A 15,949-nucleotide genomic window follows, 5' to 3' on the forward strand; every position below is an offset into this window, starting at 1 on the left:
GTACAATTGTGTTGCACTCAGTGGATATTCAACACAGGACATTAGTGTTGTGTGGTGTGTGGTGTGTGGGTGTGTGTGGTGTGTGGGCGGGTGGGTGTGTGTGTGTGTGTGTGGTGTGTGTGTGGTGCGTTTGTGTGTGTGTGTGTGTGTGTCTGCTTACCAGACTGACTGGACTCTCCATGGCCATAATCCTCCTCCTCCTCTTCATCATTCTCCTCTTCCTCAGCCTCTTCTTCTTCTTTAATGCAAGAGACTGGAGCCTCAAACAGCTTCTGACCCTCAGGAGAGACCATCTGACTCTGAACACGAGACGAGTATGAGACAAAACAAGAGCGGCACCCAACAAATCTCACGAGAATCGTGAAACATTACCTTGTCAGTAGATCTAGCTCTTTGGAGATAGTGTTTGCCTGTTGCTAATCCTTCACCTCCACAACAAAAGCATTTACATTGTGTATAGGGGATAAGTCACGAGAAGTTTGCTATTTACAATAGCAGAGTAACATACATTGCGACTCTAGAGGGAGCTCTACACTTGCCAAAAATACCTAAACCTGTGTATTGTACCTTTTACTCATTTGATTTTACTGTAATATTAGTATTAGTTTGGCTAATTAAATAAAGATGTGATTTTAACAGTGGATAACTATACTAGACATTACAAACATCATAGACTTTCACCACTGTACCTGGACCTGTTCAGTTTTGATGTCTTCAGCTGAAGAGACAGGGTATTCTGCTCTGAGGACGGATTCTTCTACTGCAGACGCAAACAAACAAGACACTTAGTGTGAACAGACTACGCTTCCTTTTTGACAAGAATAGTTGGCCAGGGCGTTTTTTTTATTTGAAAAATAACTCACAGCTAGTGATGCACCGATGTGAAAATTGTGGCCGATACCGATAACCGATATTAATTTTGCTGTTATGGCCGATACCGATATTTACCGATGTCGATATATCTGTATAGAAAACACATTCTTATGATAATCAAATAAAGAGCTATTTTCCAAAATGCATTTTTTTTAATAACATTTCAATAGCCTACCTTAGAACACCAGAGGATTACAATATAATAGAATATATCTGTATTATTTTATATCCTGATATAAAAAGAGAGAATACTGAATGTCTGATATTTATGACAGCACTTTATGCAGATTAGCCTATAGGTATGGCACACTATAGGCCTACTATTTATATTACAACTCTCCCTCTTTAATTCAGCTGTGTGGTTGAAGCCTGGAAATATTGTAAACAAAGTAGCATAGTTGGCTAGCTTATCATAGTCTACTGATTGGACTGTTCAGTTTCCCCATTAGTCTAGTCGTGATTTCATGAACCCAGAAATGTTGAGTACCCTAAAGTTTTATTGCAGAAATGTCATCTATAGGCCTAGTGGGTGGAATTCAACTTGGTTGCCTAAAGTTGCACTTTGGGCAATTTGCATAATTAGCATAAATAGGCAATTAAGGCGAGGCAGTACAGGTGAATAGGGTAAAAAAAATAAACTAGAAAAGCATTTCCTGAAGGAAATACAGTGCATGCAAAGTTGTTGCTGGGTTGGTTGCTAGGGTAATTATAGTGGTTGCTTGGCTGTAAAAGTGGTTGCTATGTGGTTGCTAGGTTGTTGCTAGGGTACTTAAGGTGGTTGCTAGGCTGTTGCTAAGGTAATTATAGTGGTTGCTATGCTATAAAAGTGGTTGCTAGGTTGTTTCTAGGGTACTTAAGGTGGTTGCTAGGTTGTTGCTAGGGTACTTAAGTGGTTGCTATGCTGTTGCAAGGGTAATTATAGTGGTTGCTATGCTATAAAAGTGGTTGCTAGGCTGTTGCTAGGGTATTTAAGGTGGTTGCTAGGCTGTTGCTAGGATAATGAAAGTGGTTGCTATGCTATAAAAGTGGTTGTTAGGTTGTTGCTAGGGTAATTGTAGTGGTTGCTATGCTATAAAAGTGGTTGCTAGGTTGTTGCTAGGGTATTTAAGGTGGTTGCTAGGCTGTTGCTAGGATAATGATAGTGGTTGCTATGCTATAAAAGTGGTTGCTAGGTTGTTGCTAGGGTAATTGTAGTGGTTGCTATGCTATAAAAGTGGTTGCTTGTTTGTTGCTAGGGTATTTAAGGTGGTTGCTAGGCTGTTGTTAGGATAATGATAGTGGTTGCTATGCTATAAAAGTGGTTGCTAGGTTGTTGCTAGGGTAATTATAGTGGTTGCTATGCTATAAAAGTGGTTGCTAGGTTGTTGCTAGGATATTTAAGGTGGTTGCTAGGCTGTTGCTAGGATAATGATAGTGGTTGCTATGCTATAAAAGTGGTTGCTAGGTTGGTGCTAGGGTCATTATAGTGGTTACCATACCAGGCTGTTGCTAGGATAATGATACCATGCTGGTTACCATGCTTTAAAATGTGTAAATAGTAAAAAAAAGTAAGAATAGTTAAAAGTTATTGAAATTGGGAGAAATAGAGGGATAGATAGAGAAAGTGAGAGAAAGTGAAGAAAAAGAAGTGAAAGAAAGTTGGGATGAGAAGTGAGCTATTCAGTTGAATGGAGAGGGACACAGAGAAGAGGTTCCATTCAAGTTGCTGCAGGCAGTCAGTGAGAGAGCACAGGTGCAGTTGATTGCATTCTATTTCCTTGATAGCCTATTATGATGTCATAAAGCCATGTTAAGTCTATGGAGAATTTTAAGTTTAGTTTTTATTTAATATCTCAAAAAGTAAAAGTCGTAGAAATATGAAAAGTCATAGAACGAACATTTAGAGCAAGATCTACGTGACGAAATTTGAACCAAGTTTCTACGATAAGTGGTTCAAGCCAAATTAGGGCCTGGAAGAATAATAATAATAAGTCGGAAGAAGCCCGAGGAATAACAATACAGTGCATTTGCATGCACTGTAATAATAGATATCAACATGAAACTTTCTGAGTTGATTACTTATGTTAAGATGAGAAAAAAATGTATTGCATGTTTTTTATATTTTAATGGTTACATATGCAAATGAGGCCCTCTCTCATTAAAAATGCTCTAATTTGCATACACACAAAAGCAGATAGTGTGATAAAGCCAGGCTCAAAATTGTTTTTCCAAGGTAAACACGTGTACTTGGTTGGGTGAGTTGGTGAAAACCTTTAAGAAACTTGGTAAGGAGGCAGTGTTGACCTATGGACAGACAGATTAAGAAATTAAGTGTGCCATGCAAAACTAGAAAAGCACTCCGAGAGTGCAGACCTCCGCCAAGCGAAAACATAACCGCCTCCTGGATCCAGACGGTGATCCGGATCACTCCCAAACTTTTTGAGTTATCTTACGAACAAACAGATGAACAGACACACAGACAAACAAACAAACAAACAAACAGACAAACAAACCCCGATGAAAACATAACCTCCTTGGCGGAGGCAGTAACTATATAACAGCATGCACACACACAAACCCACAAGAACTATACAATATGCAAAATAACTATATTCAGCATGCACACGTACACAAATGCACAAGAACTATATACAGGAACTATATACAACATGCAATGCACGCGCGCACGCGCACACACACACACACACTGTAAACTATATAACTATATACAGTATGCACACACACGCGCACACACACACACACACATATTTAACAACAACCACACAATCCCACTCAATAGCCTTAACCATCTTCATCATTTCTTTCCTCATTCCCTTCAGTCTCATCATCTTCTTGATCTTTATTGCAGCAGTGGACCTCACCTTCTTCACACTTGCAATAGTCAGTGCAACTGAGACTTGCAGCATGGCAGCTGCAGTTTCCTTTGCTGCAGGCTTTCAATGTGCTGCAGCTACAGCTGGTGACATCAAGCAAATTTACTGGAGCCACTGCCTGAATGGCAAGAGCGGGCATGACAGCCCCTTCACTAGCAACCTCCCACCCAAACTGTGTGATGTCTCTGGCCTCTGCAGGAGGCTCTCTCTGACCTGCAGCCTTCCACAACATGACCTGAAGATGAGCATGCAGTATGTGCAGCATCAGGTTGTCATCTGTTGGAGGAAGCTTTTAAGCTTAGGAGGCTTTTTGCTGCGACTGTAAATCTGGTAGCGAGTGTTGTTCATTGAGACCAGGTGGTCAAATGGTATTTCCTAGGAGTACTTTCAGCGCAGATGTCTTACCCTTCCCACAGGGATAGGAGGCAGTGTCACATCCCATTGGAAGGGCAAGACATCTGCGCTGAAAGTATTCCTAGGAAATACCATTCCTGGTCTCAATACAGTGCTTGGGGAACCTGATGCCACTCATAGTGACCTAAAAGATACTGGGACCAAGTTCTTTGTTGCACTGTATGGGCAGAAGAAGGCCAAGTCGATGAACAACACTCGCTACCAGATTTACAGTCGCAGCAAAAAGCTTCCTATGCTTGAAAAGCTTCCTCCAACAGATGCCAACCTGATGATGCACATACTGCGTGCTCATCTTCAGGTCATGTTGTGGAAGGCTGCAGGTCAGAGAGAGCCTCAGTTGCAGTCAGTCAGTTGTACTGACTATTGCAAGTGTGAAGGGGGTGAGGTCCGATGCTGCAACCCATTCACAATACAATAATAAAGATCAAGAAGATGATGAGACTGAAGGGAATGAGGAAAGAAATGATGAAGATGGTGAAGGCTATTGAGTGGGATTGTGTGGTTGTTGTTAAATGTGTGTGTGTGTGTGTGTGTGTGTGTGTGTGCGCGCGTGCGTGTGTACATACTGTATATAGTTATATAGTTTACTGTGTGTGTGTGTGTGTGTGTGTGTGCGCACGCGTTGCATGTTCTATATAGTTCTTGTATATAGTTATTGTGCATTTGTGTACGTGTGCATGCTGGATATGGTTATTTTGCATATTGTATTTAGTTTTTGTGGGTTTGTGTGTGTGCATGCTGTTAAATAGTTATTACCTATAGTTATAACCCAAGGAGGTTATGTTTTCATCAGGGTTTGTTTGTCTGTTTGTTTGTTTGTTTGTTTGTCTGTTCATCTGTTTGTTCGCAAGATAACTCAAAAAGTTTGGGAGTGATCCGGATCACCGTCTGGATCCAGGAGGCGGTTATGTTTTCACTTGGCGGAGGTCTGCACTCTTGGAGTGCTTTTATAGTTTTGCATGGCATTTCTTAATCTGTCTGTCCATAGGTCAACACTGCCTCCTTACCAAGTTTCTTAAAGGTTTTCACCAACTCACCCAACCAAGTACACGTGTTTACCTTGGAAAAACAATTTTGGGCTTTATCACACTATCTGCTTTTGTGTGTATGCAAATTAGAGCATTTTTAATGAATAGGGCCTCATTTGCATATGTAAACATTAAATTATAAAAAAACATGCAATACATTTTTTTCTCATCTTAACATAAGTAATCAACTCAGAAAGTTTCATGGTGATATCTATGATTTAAATTTTTTACCCTATTCACCTGTACTGCCTCGCCTTAATTGCCTATTTATGCTAATTATGCAAATTGCCCAAAGTGCAACTTTAGGCAACCAAGTTGAATTCCACCCACTAGGCCTATAGATGACATTTCTGCAATAAAACTTTAGGGTACTCAACATTTCTGGGTTTACTATTGGGCCTATGGGGATCACGACTAGACTACATGTGTGTTTAAGTTTAAAGGTAATACTTGTTCTCCTTGGTACAGGCACTTTTGGGAAACATTGGTATTGAGATGATCAGTCAACTTGAAACCAAGAGTTTTAAACAAATATGTGCAGCATGCTAATGTTGCTAAGCAGATTTAATAGCAATTTAGCTAGTCGTCTTCTATGAGTCCTTGCTTTCACGATTGTAATGTTTTATTTGGATTGCGTTGGCCGAGTCGTGCGTGTCCATTGAGTGAGCGAGAGAGAGCGGGGCAAAGAGAGGGGTGTAAAATGGTGTTGCGGCTCCTTTAAGAGAGCTCTGTGTGTGTGTGTGTGTGTGTGTGTGTGGGAAGAAGCTGGGAAGGAGGGAGATAGAGTGAGGAAGTGTATGTATGCGACTGGAGCAGAGAGTGTGGAAGTTCAAGTTGGAGTCTGTACACAGTGTGAGCGGTGTTACTGTCCAAAATAAAACTCCATAAAGTTCAGCTCGTGTATTTTGCTCATCAGAAATGGGACCGTGACCCCAACGTTAGTCTATCTTATAACATCGGCCCTCGAATAACGAATCTCCCCTGCGTTTCTGACTACGGTCTGAAACAAAGCAGGAAAGGTTAACAGGGGGTTTATACTGTTTGGTAAAGTCTACAATGAAAGCAACGTAGGCTACCGCCAAGTAAAGCGGGAGATGTGTGTTGTTTGTGCGGCCGCGTAAGCTGCAAAGCACTGCTAGACACTAGAAAGGGTGTGTCTGTTCTGCCTTTTCACACCGCGACACAGGTTTGTGGATATGAGTGTTGCGATTTCAGTTTTGAATCGCATATCGTTACAGCCCTATTAAATTCCTATTACGACCATATAACTACATTCTGCCTGATACACAGTTATATTTAGCCTACCGCGAGAGATGTAGTGCTAGGCGTGACATGACATGCAAGCCAGCCATCAACTTGACTGCAAGCAACGCGAGCAGCGCGATACAACGCAACGTTTTGAAAGAACTTTTGTCAGATGCCCAGTGTCTTCTTTCTGTCAGTCTTGTTGCCCTGCTATTTTAAATAAGAAATATGATGCAATAGAAGGGCATATTTAACGGATTCAGTGTAGACAGATAACACGCTTGGATCGCTACACACACGTCAAATACACAGAAATGATTATCGGCCTGTTCACATCGGCCCTATTTTGACATCGGACCGATACCGATGTGTAAAAAAATGACCATATCGGCCGATATTATATCGGCGGCCGATATATCGTGCATCACTACTCACAGCAAAAAAAAACAAAAAAAAAACAGTTAAGGGAGTTTTTACTGCCATAATGTGCAATAATAATGAGTTAATGGTAGCTAACATGCTAGTTTTTGAAACCACTACAATAAAGACACGTGCTGGCCAGAAAATTTGGGACAGGTCCAGTCTATCTACATAAATGAATATGATGATACATTTTAACTCTGCCGTCATATTAGTCATGTGTGTGTGAGTGTGTGTGTGTATGCGTTCGTGTGTTGTGTATGCGTGTTGCTCTTTTCACCTATGCTCTCCTTGCCAGAGCCTCTCCGCTCCCCACATCCACTTTCACCATCTTCTTCTTTAACTGCAAGGACCAGACCACCACACGGCACCTGCTGAGTCTGAGAAGTAAACAAAACCATCAGAGTGTGTGTGTGCGCGTGTGATTGTGTGTGTGCCAAGCAAGCTGACACATATCCATGTGTTTGACATGATGTGTATATGTAACAAACACCGTACCTGGAACAGCTCTGATCTGGGGTCAGTTATCTCTACTGCAAAAGCAGAAAAAAAGGAAACGTACATTCACATTTAATCCTCCAGCATAATACAGTACAATTGTGTTGCACTCAGTGGATATTCAACACAGGACATTAGTGTGTGTGTGTGTGTTGTGTGTGTATGTGGGTGTGTCTGTGTGTGTGTGTGTGTGGTGCGTGGGTGTGTCTGCTTACCAGACTGACTGGACTCTCTATGGCCATAATCCTCCTCCTCCTCTTCCTCAGCCTCTTCTTCTTTAATGCAAGAGACTGGAGCCTCAAACAGCTTCTGACCCTCAGGAGAGACCATCTGAGTCTGAACACGAGACGAGTAGGAGACAAGCCCATCAAAATTGAGTGTTAATAGGTGAACATGAGACGAGTATGAGACAAGCCCATCAAAATTGAGTGTTAATAGGTGTGAGTGAGCGGGTGGTTAAAGGTACACTATGCAATATTTTCACCTTAAAGGATAATTCCAGTATTTAGTACTTTGAGTGCCTTTTCTGGTTTGTTTTGGATGAACTAGAGTGGTGGAAACCGAAATTTTGACAATGGGTCCTGTCTCGACTTTGACTCGTTTTGAATCGCCTTTGACTGTTTCAGAGTGGCTGGCTATGGGCATGCACAAACATGTCCTTAAAACAACCCTTAACGACTACCACAACGTTGCTGAATGCATCTTGAAATAAAGAAAAACTCCAAAGTGCTTAGGAATTGTAGAAAAAAGATCTTGAAGGTGCTCTTTGGTGTTGGGAAAAAACACAAAAATGTCATCAAAAGAAAAGGGAGTCCAAGGCACTCTTCTTCAAAAAGTTATAAAAAGCCTTTATTTAAACATGGCTATTTTTTAAAAAACAAGATCTGGGCAGAAACCCACGCCTAGCGGCACGGAGCCTTCATCAGGGTATACTGCACGAACAAACAATTGCCTCTTTTGAGGTTAACTAATGACATACACCTGGACAGCACAGGTAATGAATTCACATAGTTCTCAGGTAAACACTTCATACAAGGGCCAGTAGGTGGCCCCACAGGTGTCACAAGGCATTGAATAGCCAGGTAAAGAAAAAAAGAAGAAAAGAACCACTAGGTGGCAGCAGATTTAGGTTAGGACAGACATCAATACTTGAAAGTGAAGTCATTACAGATAAGGACTAAAATCTATCTCCTCATTTAATCCAGGGTATGTCATGGCCTGCAGAGTATATATGTAGAAAGTTTCCCTTTGCAATAATGATTTTAACCTATCACCACCTCTAATATTCTTTTTTATCGTTTCTAGACCTTCAACCATTAGACCATCTGGATTGCTGTTATGTACTGTGTGAAAATGTTTTGCCATTGGATAATCCAAATTTACCTTTCTGATGGCATTTTTATGTTCAGAGACTCTATCTTTTAGACGCCTCTTGGTTCGGCCTATATAGAAACAGCCACATATACATGATAAACGGTACACCACAAAGGTGGTATTGCAGTTGATGAATGATTGTATGTTGTATGTTTTGTTAGATTTGAAATCAACAAATTGTTTACATTCTTTTATGTTAGAACAATGGTTGCAAAAACCACATTTGTATGTACCGGTTATCTGTCTATGAAGCCAGGTAGTCTTTTTATTCACACTAAGGTGGCTTCTCCTCCTAACCGTAATTTTGGGGGGGACTGGAAACACTTCTCTCAAAATAGAGTCACTTTTCAACAGGTTCCAATTAGACAAAATTATCTTTTTAATCGGATTGGCAAGGCTGCTAGCCTGGCGGGCCATCCTATATCATTGAAATGTATAGTCTGGAATCGAATCATTCACCTGCTTAATCCAAGGGGCGGGCAGAGAATTGTCTTTCAAACTGCCTAGGCATGCAATAGGCCAGCGCTACGACCATATCCGTATCCGGTCGGCAAAACGGCAAATACATCCTTCTTCGAAAGGAATGACTTAAGTGCATTGTGTTGCTCTACTTTCAAAGAAAAGCACAAGTCCAACTCCTCCAAAGTTGACGCCAACGCCGATTCAAACAACCGCTCTTCGTTCGCCATAGCCACCTTCCTTGTTGTTCACCGTTGCAGGATATCGTTATCCTGTTAAGCCCGCCTTAAGACTCTCTAACGAAATAGAGCGCTGTGATTGGAGAACATCCACGGTGTTAAGCCAATAGAAATTCCTATGGTTCGATACTAGACGTACAGGCTGAGCAAATTAATTTGCCGCCGCTAGGGTGCGTCTAGATTTCTAGGCTACAAGGCTGCTATATTTTGTTACAAAGTAAACTTGTTCTTGACTAGATGACTTTTTTTTCTTCTTTTTAAACAAATCTGTCCTCTGTTTGGAGAGAGCTTTTTCATTAGCAGACTGTACAACATCAGTTTGGTAGCCCCTCTGTATAAAGCGATGAGACATGATTTTGGCCTGCTTCTCATACTCTTGGTCTGAATCGCATATACGTCTCAGACGTTGGAATTGTCCAAAAGGTATGTTGTTTTTTAACCAGACTGGGTGAAAACTATCTGCTCTTAACATAGTGTTTCTATCAGTGATTTTGCGAAAAACTGTAGTGTAGAGCCGGCCATCCAGTCCTTTTGAGATAGTTAGATCTAAAAAGTTAATAGTTGTCTTTGAATGTTCCATCGACAGTTTAACATTTCTGTCATTATTATTCAACATATCATGAAACATTAACAACTCGTCTTCAGAACCAGTCCAAATTAGGCAAACATCATCAATGTACCTCCCATACCATTTTATCTTATAACTGTAGACATTATTGTAAACATATTCCTTCTCCCATAGGCCTAGGAAAAGATTGGCATAATTAGGGGCAAAACATGCCCCCATGGCAGTGCCACATACCTGAATATATAATTGGTCTTGAAACAAAAAGATGTTATTTTTCAATGTCCATTCAGGGAGTTTAATTAGGAAATCAGATGGAGGTAAGCAGTCTGCAGAACTGTTGGTTAAGTAGTAGTTTAAAGCTTTCAGTCCATCGCCATGAGTAATATTTGTGTATAAAGATTCTACATCCATAGTGACCAGATAAGAATCATCAGAAACAGTTATATCATTCAAAATCTTTAAGACATGGGTAGTGTCCTGTATATAAGAAGGGAGCTGTTGGGCAAGAGGTTTTACATGAAAGCAAAGGGAAACTTTCTACATATATACTCTGCAGGCCATTACATACCCTGGATTAAATGAGGAGATAGATTTTAGTCCTTATCTGTTAGGGCTGTAACGATTTACGATTCGAAACCGAAATCGCGACATTCATATCCACGATACTGTGTCGCGGTGTGAAAAGGCAGAATCGCGACACACCCTTTCTAGTGTTTCACGCAGTGCTTTGCAGCTTATGCGGCCGCAAAAGCAACCCACAACTCCCGCTTTACTTATCGGTAGCCTACGTTGTCCAAAAACAAACAAATAAATGGTTCTTTTCTTCTTTTTTTCTTTACCTGGCTATTCACTGCCTTGTGACACCTGTGGGGCCACCTACTGGCCCTTGTATGTAGTGTTTACCTGAGAACTATGTGAATTCATTACCTGTGCTGTCCAGGTGTATGTCATTAGTTAACCTCAAAAGAGGCAATTGTTTGTTCGTGCAGTATACCCTGAAGAAGGCTATGTGCCGCTACGCGTGGGTGTCTGCCCAGATCTTGTTTTTAAAAAAAACAGCCATGTTTAAATAAAGGCTTTTTATAACTTTTTGAAGAAGAGTGCCTTGGACTCCCTTTTCTTTTGATGACATTGCTGCTGAATGTATGTTCAGGCATGAAAACGGGTCAGGGGTGAAAAAGGTGAGAAGGGCGCGCAAAGAGGGAAATGGCCGTTTCATAGCAAAACAAGCGCGAGTGACATTGTTGCCAATAGTGCATAGCTTCCATGGAGTATGAAGTTGCCTAAAACCAGAGATTTATAAAGAAAACAAACTACAAAAAGACTAATTTTTACAAAAAAAACCCCCCTTTATTTCTTGTTTTTGGCTTGGGCCAAAGTGTGAAGGGGCCCGCTTGCTCTGTTTGGCAACATGCTTCAGTTTGGCCCTCCTCTCCTCCTCAGTAATCTACATGAGGGACTTTTTTTCTTTCTTTCTTTCTTTCTTTGTGGCTGAAGATTTCATAGGCCTAAAGGACACTTCATTGTAGACTATTAGAATAAGTCTGAATAAGATAAGTCTGAATATTTGTTGGACCAAACCAGGTAATAAATAAACTTGGGTAGGGTAGGCTTTAATTTGTAAAATTGGTTTGAAATGTTTTAACCTTCAGCCTTGGCTACATACAGATTGTGGCATTGTGCTAGTGTGTTTAACCAACCAATAAAGTTGTGTGAACAGTGTTCACATGTTAAACTGTACCCTGTAGACAAAGGACAGTGATCTGATCAGGTTACTGAACGTTTCTTAAAAGACAGCATTACCATGTCAAACACTGCTTTTGTCTCTGAACTCGACAAACCGCACCAGCCCAGTTTAGGAGCTTTTAATTCAACTATTTAGTTAATCACATTAGCCTTTGCTATAGGCGACTGATACAGTATGCCTATTTGCTTCACCTTTTTTCGATCTAGATGGCTCAAACTGCACGTATTCTTCATCAAATGAACTCGTTATGTCTATATTTCTGTCCAATATCGCTAACTTTAACAACAGCCTATGCTACGTTCCCAATCTCAACGTCTTTTTCTAATAGAAGTTGAAAGTTTCAACTAGCCCACCTGTGACATCAATTAAGCATCTCTCCTCGCCGGGCTCACATTCCAGCTGACATTTCAGACGCATCTATCTGCAGTCACAGACATGGAGGCTATTCCAGCGCTATTCCTTCTGCGACGGTTTCGTAAATTGGGTGTTTGTTTTTGATGTGCAACGGCTACCGTAGTTCTATTAGGTTGCAATACAATCCCTAAACACTAGATGGGAGAAGTTCTTACACATGGGACCTTTAAGTTCAGTTGAAAAGGACTTGTCATATTGAGAAATATGCTCCAGCAAAATGTAGCCTAGGCCTTCAACACATTTTAATGAAGTGCATAAAGTGCGTGGCGGGCCGTAGTTTGCCCACCTCTGTTGTAGATCATAGCTATACCTGAAGTGCTTTGAGGATCATTTAATTCCATGTCTATTGAGTCAACTTATTTAAAAAGTAAAAAACGGGCCTTTCAGCCAATCGGGAGGTTTAAAAAAATAAAATAAAATTGTGTCATTCACAACTGTGTTGCTGTTATGCTATAGTTATCTCTATGACCTCAGCAGGAGGACCAGGCAGAAGCCCACTAGGAAGTGTCTGTGCTGGGAAATGTTGGTGGTCTGTGGCAGTCTGAGGACATCAAAGGATCATGAATTAAAAGCAGCCAAAGAGAATCGTTGATAACAGCACAAGTGACGGTGTACAAAATAAATAAATAAAAACAACATTTGGCGGCACACCATGAACGCAATTAAAAAAAAAAACACATGTTATGGTCCATAATCTCATCGCGATTAACATGTTAACACTGACAGCAAGTGTGTGTGTGTGTGTGTCTGTGTGTGTGTGTGTGTATGTGCTTGTTAATGTGTGTGTGTGTGTTAGTATGTGTATGTGCAAGTTTGTGTATGTGTGCGTGTGTACCTTAACCTGGAGTTGGCTCTCAACACCCTGCAGCCATTCTTGCCCTTCCTGCAACACCCTGTAGGAGTCAGAAGAGATCAAAGGCTACATAAGTTATAAACTAGATGTACCACATAGCGGTGCAAAATATGACTGCCACTCAGCTCTGCATATTCTCTCTGCAAAAATAAATCACACATGTCAATATGTCTCCACCCCCTACTCTTGAAAGTCATCCTATGTGTATGTGAGTGAGTGTATGTGAGCGAGTGTGTGTATGTGTGTGTGTTTGCTGTTGTGGGTATGTGTGCTTCTGTGTTTGTCTATGTTAACTTATGAGTGTGTGTGTGTGTGTGTGTGTGTGTGTTTGCTGTTGTGGGTATGTGTGCTTCTGTGTTTGTCTATGTTAACTTATGAGTGTGTGTGTGTGTGTGTGTGTGTTTGCTGTTGTGGGTATGTGTGCTTCTGTGTTTGTCTATGTTAACTTATGAGTGTGTGTGTGTTTGTGTGTGTGTGTTTGCTGTTGTGGGTATGTGTGCTTCTGTGTTTGTCTATGTTAACTTATGAGTGTGTGTGTGTTTGTGTGTGTGCCATGTCCATGTGTGTGGAAGTCATGAATAACGGCAGTCATAACACCCCCCCACCATCTCTCTCTCTCTCTCTCACTCACTGTACCTCTCTTTACGCTGCTGCGTCTGAAGCTGCTGACACAAGTCCCTCAGTTCATTCCTCAGTAAAACCACAGTCTGTAAACACACACACAAACACTGCTGAAATCTCCCAACAGATAAATAGTCATTTGTCATGTGGACAGTGAGCTACCTAAGTAACACACGCTTCCCGCCTTAAATAGGTTGTCAAAAAATAAATAAATAAATAATAATTGGGGGCCAAGCAGCGAAGCTGCGAAGGCACCCATTGTGTTTCTATGATTTCTTATTATTGGGGGCCAAGCAGCGAAGCTGCGAAGGCACCCATTGTGTTTCTATGATTTCTTATTGGGGGCCAAGCAGCGAAGCTGCGAAGGCACCCATTGTGTTTCTATGATTTCTTATTATTATTATTTAACATCTTTCTTCCGCCATGGGAGTCTATGGCAGCCCATAGAACCGTCTGGTAAAAAGTTGTGAAATTTGGCACACCGATTAGGGACAGTCCCATGATTAATTTCACCAAGTTTCATGTCGGCACCTCCAGGCCTCTAGCGCCACCAACAGGCCAAAGTTGGACGTGCGTTCACGCACGTAACTTTTGACCTGTTGACCCGATTTTGAAAAATGAGGTACCGATGGAATCCTTGGACCAGGTCGAGTTCAACGCACCCTATGACGTCATTTTCCGCCATGATGGATTTTCCGCCATATTGGATTTTAGTGAGAGTGAAACTAATTTTTCACAGGTCACAAATTTTGTCCGATCATCACCAAACTTGACATACATGATCTTCAGACAAAGCCTCACAAAAGTTGTGGTGTTTTGTCTTCGGAACTAAAACCGTTCGCGCGTAACAGCCAATCGAAATTTGCAGCGAAGCCGCAAAACAGGAAGTGAGCTCATATCTCAGCAACCCATTCATCTATCATAACCAAACTTAGTCCATGGACTCAGGACCCAATCAGGGGGACGCTCAAGAAATCTGGTGACCTTTGACCTCTAGGGGGCGCTGTAATTAAGAAACATGCCTTTTGGCCTGTAACTGCAGTTGTGCTTAGAATTAAAACACTCTAGTGGTGTCTGGTAGTACTGTTGGAGGTCCTTAGGCCGACCCAAGCCAATTTGTGATGTCATCGTAATTGATTCGGCCGCCATATTGGATTTAATCAAAAACATCAAAAAGTTTTCGCAGGTCACAAATTTCCGCGGATCCTCGCCAAAATTGGCATAGACCATCTTCAGACCATCCCTGATGAGTGCTTTGGTTTCTGGAACAATTGCCAGAAGCATTGGCCCGTAACAGCCTTTCGAACTTTGCGGCGAAGCCGCCAAACAGGAAGTGAGGTCATATCTCAGCAACGCTTAAATGTATCAAAACCAAACTTGGTACATGCACCTCTGAGCCCATCGGTAGGACGCTCAAGAAATTTGGTGACCTTTGACCTCTAGAGGGCTCTGTAATTGACAAAAATGCATTTTGGCCAGTAGTTGCTGATGTGCATTATTCTGCAATGGAAGTCAATGGCAGCCCATAGAACCGTCTGGTAAAAAGTTATACAATTTGGCACACTGATTGGGGACAGCCCAATAATTAATTTCACCAAGTTTCATGCCGGCTCCTCAAACGCTCTAGCGCCACCAACATGCCAAAGTTGGACGTGTGTTCACAGACGTAACTTTTGACTCGTTGACCCGAATGTCAAAATGAGGTATCATTGGAATCCTTGGGCCAAGCCGAGTTCAACACACCCTATGACGTCAATTTTTGACCCTTCTGTTTAAATCACAGCAAGTGTGATCATATCTCAGTCAATCTTTTATTTTTGATGTGAAACTGATGACAGCAAGTTACATCCAGTTCATTCTAATGCGTGCGTGCAAGGGTGGGACGGGGTGGGATGGGCAGGGGCGGTTGCGGCGGTGGGCTGGCTGGGGGAGGGGGAGGCGACACTCAGCCCTGGTTCAGCCACACAAAATCAGTTATGTTTTAATGTGAAACTTGACCTTGTAACTCAGCCAATCTTGGGTTGTATGGCATGGAACTTGCTGTGACTGCTTTAGGCTATATGTCTGATGCAACGGCATTGACTTACATGGCAAATCTGGCCTGCTGAACTGCCTGCTTGGCCCCCTCATTGCTGCTTGCAGCTATATTTATTGGGGGCCAAGCAGCGAAGCTGCGAAGGCACCCATTGTGTTTCTATGATTTCTTATTATTATTATTTAACATCTTTCTTCCGCCATTGGAGTCTATGGCAGCCCATAGAACCGTCTGGTGAAAAGTTGTGAAATTTGGCACACTGATTAGGGACAGTCCCATAATTAATTT

The 15,949-nt window shown here is 41.7% G+C and overlaps 2 long non-coding RNA genes across 2 annotated transcripts; both read right to left on the reverse strand.

Annotated features, from left to right (window-relative positions):
• Positions 1–249: 249 nt before the first annotated feature.
• On the reverse strand, positions 250–13,715 carry LOC143111213 (uncharacterized). Its single transcript, XR_012984494.1, has 3 exons — positions 13,642–13,715; positions 12,988–13,045; positions 250–299 (listed from the first exon to the last, which is right to left on the reverse strand). It is a non-coding gene; the product is annotated as an uncharacterized LOC143111213 (long non-coding RNA).
• On the reverse strand, positions 7,147–7,672 carry LOC143111218 (uncharacterized). Its single transcript, XR_012984496.1, has 3 exons — positions 7,567–7,672; positions 7,352–7,386; positions 7,147–7,233 (listed from the first exon to the last, which is right to left on the reverse strand). It is a non-coding gene; the product is annotated as an uncharacterized LOC143111218 (long non-coding RNA).
• Positions 13,716–15,949: the final 2,234 nt, after the last annotated feature.

Source organism: Alosa pseudoharengus, unplaced genomic scaffold (genome assembly GCF_046254945.1).
Source record: "Alosa pseudoharengus isolate Yale_2024_CS ecotype anadromous, Long Island Sound unplaced genomic scaffold, YU_APseudo_1.1 YU_APseudo_1.1_scf_70, whole genome shotgun sequence".
Taxonomy (NCBI): Eukaryota; Metazoa; Chordata; class Actinopteri; order Clupeiformes; family Clupeidae; genus Alosa; species Alosa pseudoharengus.